Here is a 6,414-nt window from a genome sequence, read left to right as displayed (position 1 = left end):
TTTTCCATGTTGGAATACCAATTCTGACCTTAGAAATGGACAGGTTATTTAATTAGGAAAGTACTCACAAAAATAATTATTTTTGTGGTTTTGGAACATAAGAATAGGTAAAAATCAGATTACCAAATATGAGTAGTAGCACTGCTTGCTATCAAGGACATGCAGTGCAACTCAAGGTGGTTTAGCTTTGGTTATCATGGTTTTTGGAAATCAGAAAAATACCAAAAAGAAATTTTTGGGTTTTAAAACCTCACATGATCAAGCATACAAGCATACAATGTCAATCATGGCACTCACAACATTAGTTTTGAAAAAGTTTTAACAAGCTCAGAATTTTACAACACAGACACGTGATAGCAAAACTAGGGTGTGACATACACCTCGCTCTCTAATAGATATTAATTGCCTTATGTACCTGAAGGTTATGTTATGGATGGGGAAGTAGATAGGGATTTTCTTGCTTGTTAAAATAGATATGATTTGAAGAAACTACTACGCAAACTAATAGAAAAAATCTATGATGGATAAAATGAAATACGATCCTAAATTTCCCACTTCTCCTATATTTGTCACTGATAAGGACTATGAATTCTCTATAGACCCTGAATTGATTCCTACACTAGAGGTTGATCCTTTCCATGGCTATGAAAATGAAACTGTTTTTGAACACGTCATGAAGTTGAATGCTATAGCTGATTTGTTTGCCAATGATGAGAAGATACGCCACTATTATATCCTTAAGATTTTTCCTTTCTCGCTAAAAGGTGAGGCCAAGGAATGGTTCCTTTCTGTGGCTCCTAGTTGTATGCGTAGTCCCGAGGATGCACTTTATTACCTTTCTAAAAAATATTTTCCTGCTCATAAGAAACAAGTTGCCTTACAGGAAATATTTAACTTTGTGCAAATTGAAAAAAAGAATCTCCCTCAAACTTGGGGGAGGCTTCTCGAGTTACTTAGAGCTTTGCCTGATCATCCTCTTAAAAAAATGAAATTCTTGATATCTTTTATAATGGACTAACCGATGCCTCTAGGGACTTCCTAGATAGTTGTGTTGGTTGTGTATACAGGGAAAGAACTATTGGACAACCTAAAGAATTATTGAACAATATAATGCAAAATGATGATGATTAGACACTCCCTGAACTACCTGTTGAACCTATTCAAAAGAAGAGAGGTATTCTATTCCTCAGCCCTGAAGATATGCAAGAGGCAAAAAAGATATATGAAAGAGTAAGGTATTAAAACTGAAGATGTCAAGCAATTACCACTTATCAAAGAAATTCATGGACTTGATACCCCAACACAGGTGGAAGAGGTAAATGCTCATTATTCCTTTAATGAAAGTGATATACCTTATACTAAGACTCCGGGTCAATGCACGAATGAATTTGATAATTACATTGTTAAGTAAAACCACTTCAATAATTATGTTAAGGATCAATTAATACGTAATGCTATGATGATAGACCGCTTAAGTGATTTTAGGTTTAGAATTGCTAATGATGTGATAGGTCTAGGTAAACATGCTTTTATGGTTCACACCCAACTTGACCAAGTTGCTAAGTCACAAAAAAATTGCTTGCTGAAATAAATAATAATATGAATGATCATGATGTTAGAGTAATGACTAGAGGAGGTAAGATGACCCAGGAGCCTCTTTATCCTGAGGGTCACCCTAAAATAATTGAACAAGATTCTCAAAGAATCACTGAAGATGCACCTAGCTCATCTAGAAAGAAAAAGGAAAGGAAAGATGGTAGGGCTTTGCATGCTTCTAGTGAACATGTTGAGAAACATAATGATGTTTTTATTTATGATGCTAAGACACAATCTAGTAGTGAACATGAACTTAGTGATAATGATAATGATAATAATGATGTTCACATATAAGATCCACCAGATAGTAATAAGGAACCAAATAATGATGTGGAAATAGAACCTGCTGAAAATCTTGATAATCGACACACTAACAATAAACGTTATGATAAAAGAGACTTTATTGCTAGAAAACATGGAAAAGAAAGAGAGCCATGGGTTCAAAAACCCATGCCCTTCACTCGTAAGCTATCTGAAAGTAAGGACAAGGAAGAATTTGAATGCTTTGTTGAAGTGATTAGACATGTCTTTGTGCGCACTCGCTTGACTGATATATTGAAAATGCATGTATATGCTACGTATATGAAGGATATTATTACCAACAAAATAAAAATACCTGAAACTGAAATTGCTACTATGCTTGCTAATTATTCTTTTCATGGTGGACTACCTAAGAAGTTGGGAGATCCTGGTATACTCACAATACCTTGCTCTATTAAAATAAATTATGTTAAAACTGCTCTATGTGATTTAGGAGACGGTGTTAGTGTTATGACTTTCTCTCTATATATAAAAACTAGATTCGAATTAGCTTACACCCACTAAGATATCTTTGCAAATGGGTGATAAATCAACTGCTTTACCTATTGGAATTTGCGAGGATCTTCCTATTGAGGTTGCAAATGTTACTATCTTAAAAGAGTTTGTTATTCTTGATATGCCTCAGAACGACAATATGTCGATCATCCTTGGTAGACCCTTTCGAAATAGTGCACTGGCAGTTATTGATTGCAAGAAAAGCAAGATTACTTGTCATGTCAGTGGCAAGCAACATACCATGCATTTTCTGATGAAGCAAATTTTGGTTAATAATATTAAAGTCATTGAGCCTAGTACCATAGTTATCATTGGAGATTTTAAAATCCCTATACCTACTGTTGGGTAACATAGCATAAATTCAAAATTTTCCTACGCCATATTCAGATCTTCCTATGGAGAGACCAGCAACGAGAGAGGGGTGAGTGCATCTTCATACCTTTGAAGATCGCTAAGCGGAAGCGTTACTAGAACACGGTTGATGGAGTCGTACTCGCGGCGATTCAGATCGCGGTGTGATTCCGATCTAGTGCCGAACTACGGCACCTCCGTGTTCAACACACGTGTAGCCCGGTGACGTCTCCCGCACCTTGATCCAGCAAGGAGGAGGGAGACGTTGGGGAAGATCTCCAGCAGAACGACGGTGTGGTCTCGATGGAGAGACGAGGTCTCCCAGCAGGGCTTCGCCAAGCACCGGCAGAGAGGAGGAGAAAGAAGAGCAGGGCTGCGCCAGGGGAGAGGGAAAACTGTGTCTCAAAACAGCCCCAAACCTCAACTATATATAGGGGGAGAGGGAGGGGCGCAGCCCTTAGGGTTCCCACCCCCAAGGGGTGCGGCAGCCCCCATCTGCGCCAGGAGGTGGCGGCCAGGAGGGGAGGAGGGGTGTGGCGCACCCCTGGTGGGCCTTAGGCCCACCTGGCTTAGGGTTTGCCCCCCCCCTATCCCTCTCCCCTACGCCTTGGGCCCCTGGTGGAAGGCGCACCAGCCCACTCTGGGCTGGTTCCCTTCCACCTTTTGGCCCATGTCACCTTTTGGGGCTGGTGGCCCCTCCCGGTGGACCTCCAAAACCCTTTCCGGTGGTCCCGGTACGCTACCGGTGACGCCCGAAACACTTCCGGTGTCCGAAACCATCCGTCCTATATATCAATCTTTACCTCCGAACCATTCTGGATCTCCTCATGACGTCCGGGATCTCATCCGGGACTCCGAACAACTGTCGATAACCTCGTATAACAATTCCCTATAACCCTAGCGTCATCGAACCTTAAGTGTGTAGACCCTACGGGTTCGAGAGACAGGTAGACATGACCGAGACACCTCTCTGGCCAATAACTATCAGTGGGGTCTGGATACCCATGGTGGCTCCCACTCGCTCCACGATGATCTCATCGGGTGAACCACGATGTCAAGGATTCAATCAATCCCGTATACAATTCCCTTTGTCTGTCGGTATAGAACTTGGCCGAGATTCGGTCGTCGGTATACCTATACCTTGTTCAATCTCGTTACCGGTAAGTCTCTTTACTCGTTCCGTAGCACGTCATCGTGTGACTAACTCCTTTAGTCACATTGAGCTCATGATGATGTTCTACCGAGTGGGCCCAGAGATACCTCTCCGTCACACGGAGTGAAAAATCCCGATCTCGATTCGTACCAACCCAACAGACACTTTCAGATATACCCGTAGTGCACCTTTATAGTCACCCAGTTACGTTGTGACGTTTGATACACCCAAAGCACTCCTACAGTATCCGGGAGTTGCACAATCTCACGGTCGAAGGAAAAGACACTTGATATTAGAAAAGCTTTAGCATACGAACAATACGATCTAGTGCTACGCTTAGGATTGGGTCTTGTCCATCACATCATTCTCCCAATGATGTGATCCCGTTATCAATGACATCTAATGCCCATGACCAGGAAACCATGATCTTCTATTGACTAACGAGCTAGCCAACTAGAGGCTTGCTAGGGACACGTTGTGATCTATTTATTCACACATGTATCGCTGTTTCCTGTTAACACAATTATAGCATGAACAATAGACGATTATCATGAACAAGGAAATATGATAATAACCATTTTATTATTGCCTCTAGGGCATATTTCCAATAGTCTCCCACTTGCACTAGAGTCAATAATCTAGTTACATTGTGATGTATCGAACACCCATAGCATTATGGTGTTGATCATGTTTTGCTCGTGGAAGAAGTTTAGTCAACGGGTCTGTGACATTCAGATCCCTATGTACTTTACAAATCTCTATTACTCCACTCTGGACATGGTCCTGTATGGAGTTGTAGCGGCGTTTGATGTGCTTGGTCTTCCGGTGAAACCTGGGCTCCTTGGCTATGGCAATGGCCCCAGTGTTATCACAGAAGAGTGTCATTGGACCCGACGCGCTTGGAACCACTCCAAGGTCGGTGATGAGCACCTTCATCCAAATTCCTTCATGAGCCGCTTCTGAAGCAGCTATGTACTCCGCTTCACATGTAGATGGTGCCACAACTACTTGCTTGCTGCTGCACCAGCTCACTGCCCCACCATTCAAAACATATACGTATCCGCTCTGTGACTTAGAGTCATCCGGATCTGTGTCAAAGCTAGCGTCGACATAACCCTTTACGACGAGCTCTTCGTCACCTCCATAAACGAGAAACGTTTCCTTAGTCCTTTACAGGTACTTAAGGATATTCTTGACCGCTGTCCAGTGTTCCATACCGGGATCACTATGGTACCTCCCTACCAAACTTATGGCAAGGTTTATATCAGGTCTGGTACACAGCATCGCATACATTAGAGAGCCTACGGCTGAAGCGTAGGGGACAGTCCTCATCTTCTCTCTATCTGCTGCTGCGGTCGATGACTGGGTCTTACTCAATACCTTGAAAAACTGGCAAGAACCCTTTCTTTGAGTTTTCCATATTGAACTTCTTCAATATCTTGTCAAGGTATGTACTTTGCGAAAGACCTATGAGGCGTCTCGATCTATCTCTATAGATCTTGATGCCTAATATGTATGCAGCTTCTCCAAGGTCCTTCATTGAAAAACTCTTGTTCAAATAGGCCTTTATGCTCTCCAACATCTCTATATCATTCCCCATCAATAATATGTCATCCACATACAGTATGAGGAAAGCTACAGAGCTCCCACTCACTTTCTTGTACAGACAGGCTTCTCCGTAAACCTGTATGAACCCAAACGCTTTAATCACCTCATTAAAGCGAATGTTCCAACTCCGAGATGCTTGCACCAGCCCATAGATGGAGCGCTAGAGCTTGCACACTTTGTTAGCACCCTTAGGGTCGACAAAACCTTATGGTTGCATCATATACAACTCTTCCTTAAGGTTCCCGTTAAGGAACGCTGTTTTGACATCCATTTGCCAAATTTCATAATCATAAAAGGCGGCAATTGCTAACATGATTCAGACTGATTTTAGCTTCGCTATAGCAGAGAAAGTCTCTTCGTAGTAAATTCCTTGAATTTGTCAAAAACCCTTTGCGACAAGTCGAGCTTTATAAACGGTTACATTACCGTTTGCATCAGTCTTCTTCTTGAAGATCCATTTATTTTCTATGGCTCGTCGGTCATCGGGCAAGTCCACCAAAGTTCATACTTTGTTCTCATACATGGATCCTATCTCGGATTTCATAGCTTCCAGCCATTTGTTGGAATCCGGGCCCGCCATCGCTTCTTCATAGTTCGAAGGTTCACCGTTGTCTAACAACATGATTTCCATTACAGGGTTGCCGTACCACTCTGGTGCGGAGCGTACCCTTGCGGACCTTCACGGCTCAGTAGTAACTTGATCCGAAGCTTCATGATCATTATCCTTAACTTCCTCTTCAGTTGGTGTAGGCACCACAGGAACAACTTCCCGCGCTGCGGTACTATCCTGTTCGAGAGGGGGTGTAATTACCCCCATCAAGTTCTGCCTTCCTCCCACTTACTTCTTTCGAGAGAAACTCTTTCTCTAGAAAGGATCCGTTCTTGGCAAC

This window comes from Hordeum vulgare, chromosome 6H (genome assembly GCF_904849725.1).
Source record: "Hordeum vulgare subsp. vulgare chromosome 6H, MorexV3_pseudomolecules_assembly, whole genome shotgun sequence".
Classification (NCBI taxonomy): Eukaryota; Viridiplantae; Streptophyta; class Magnoliopsida; order Poales; family Poaceae; genus Hordeum; species Hordeum vulgare.
The sequence above is the reverse complement of the archived record's forward strand: the minus strand, read 5'-3'. Positions refer to the sequence as shown.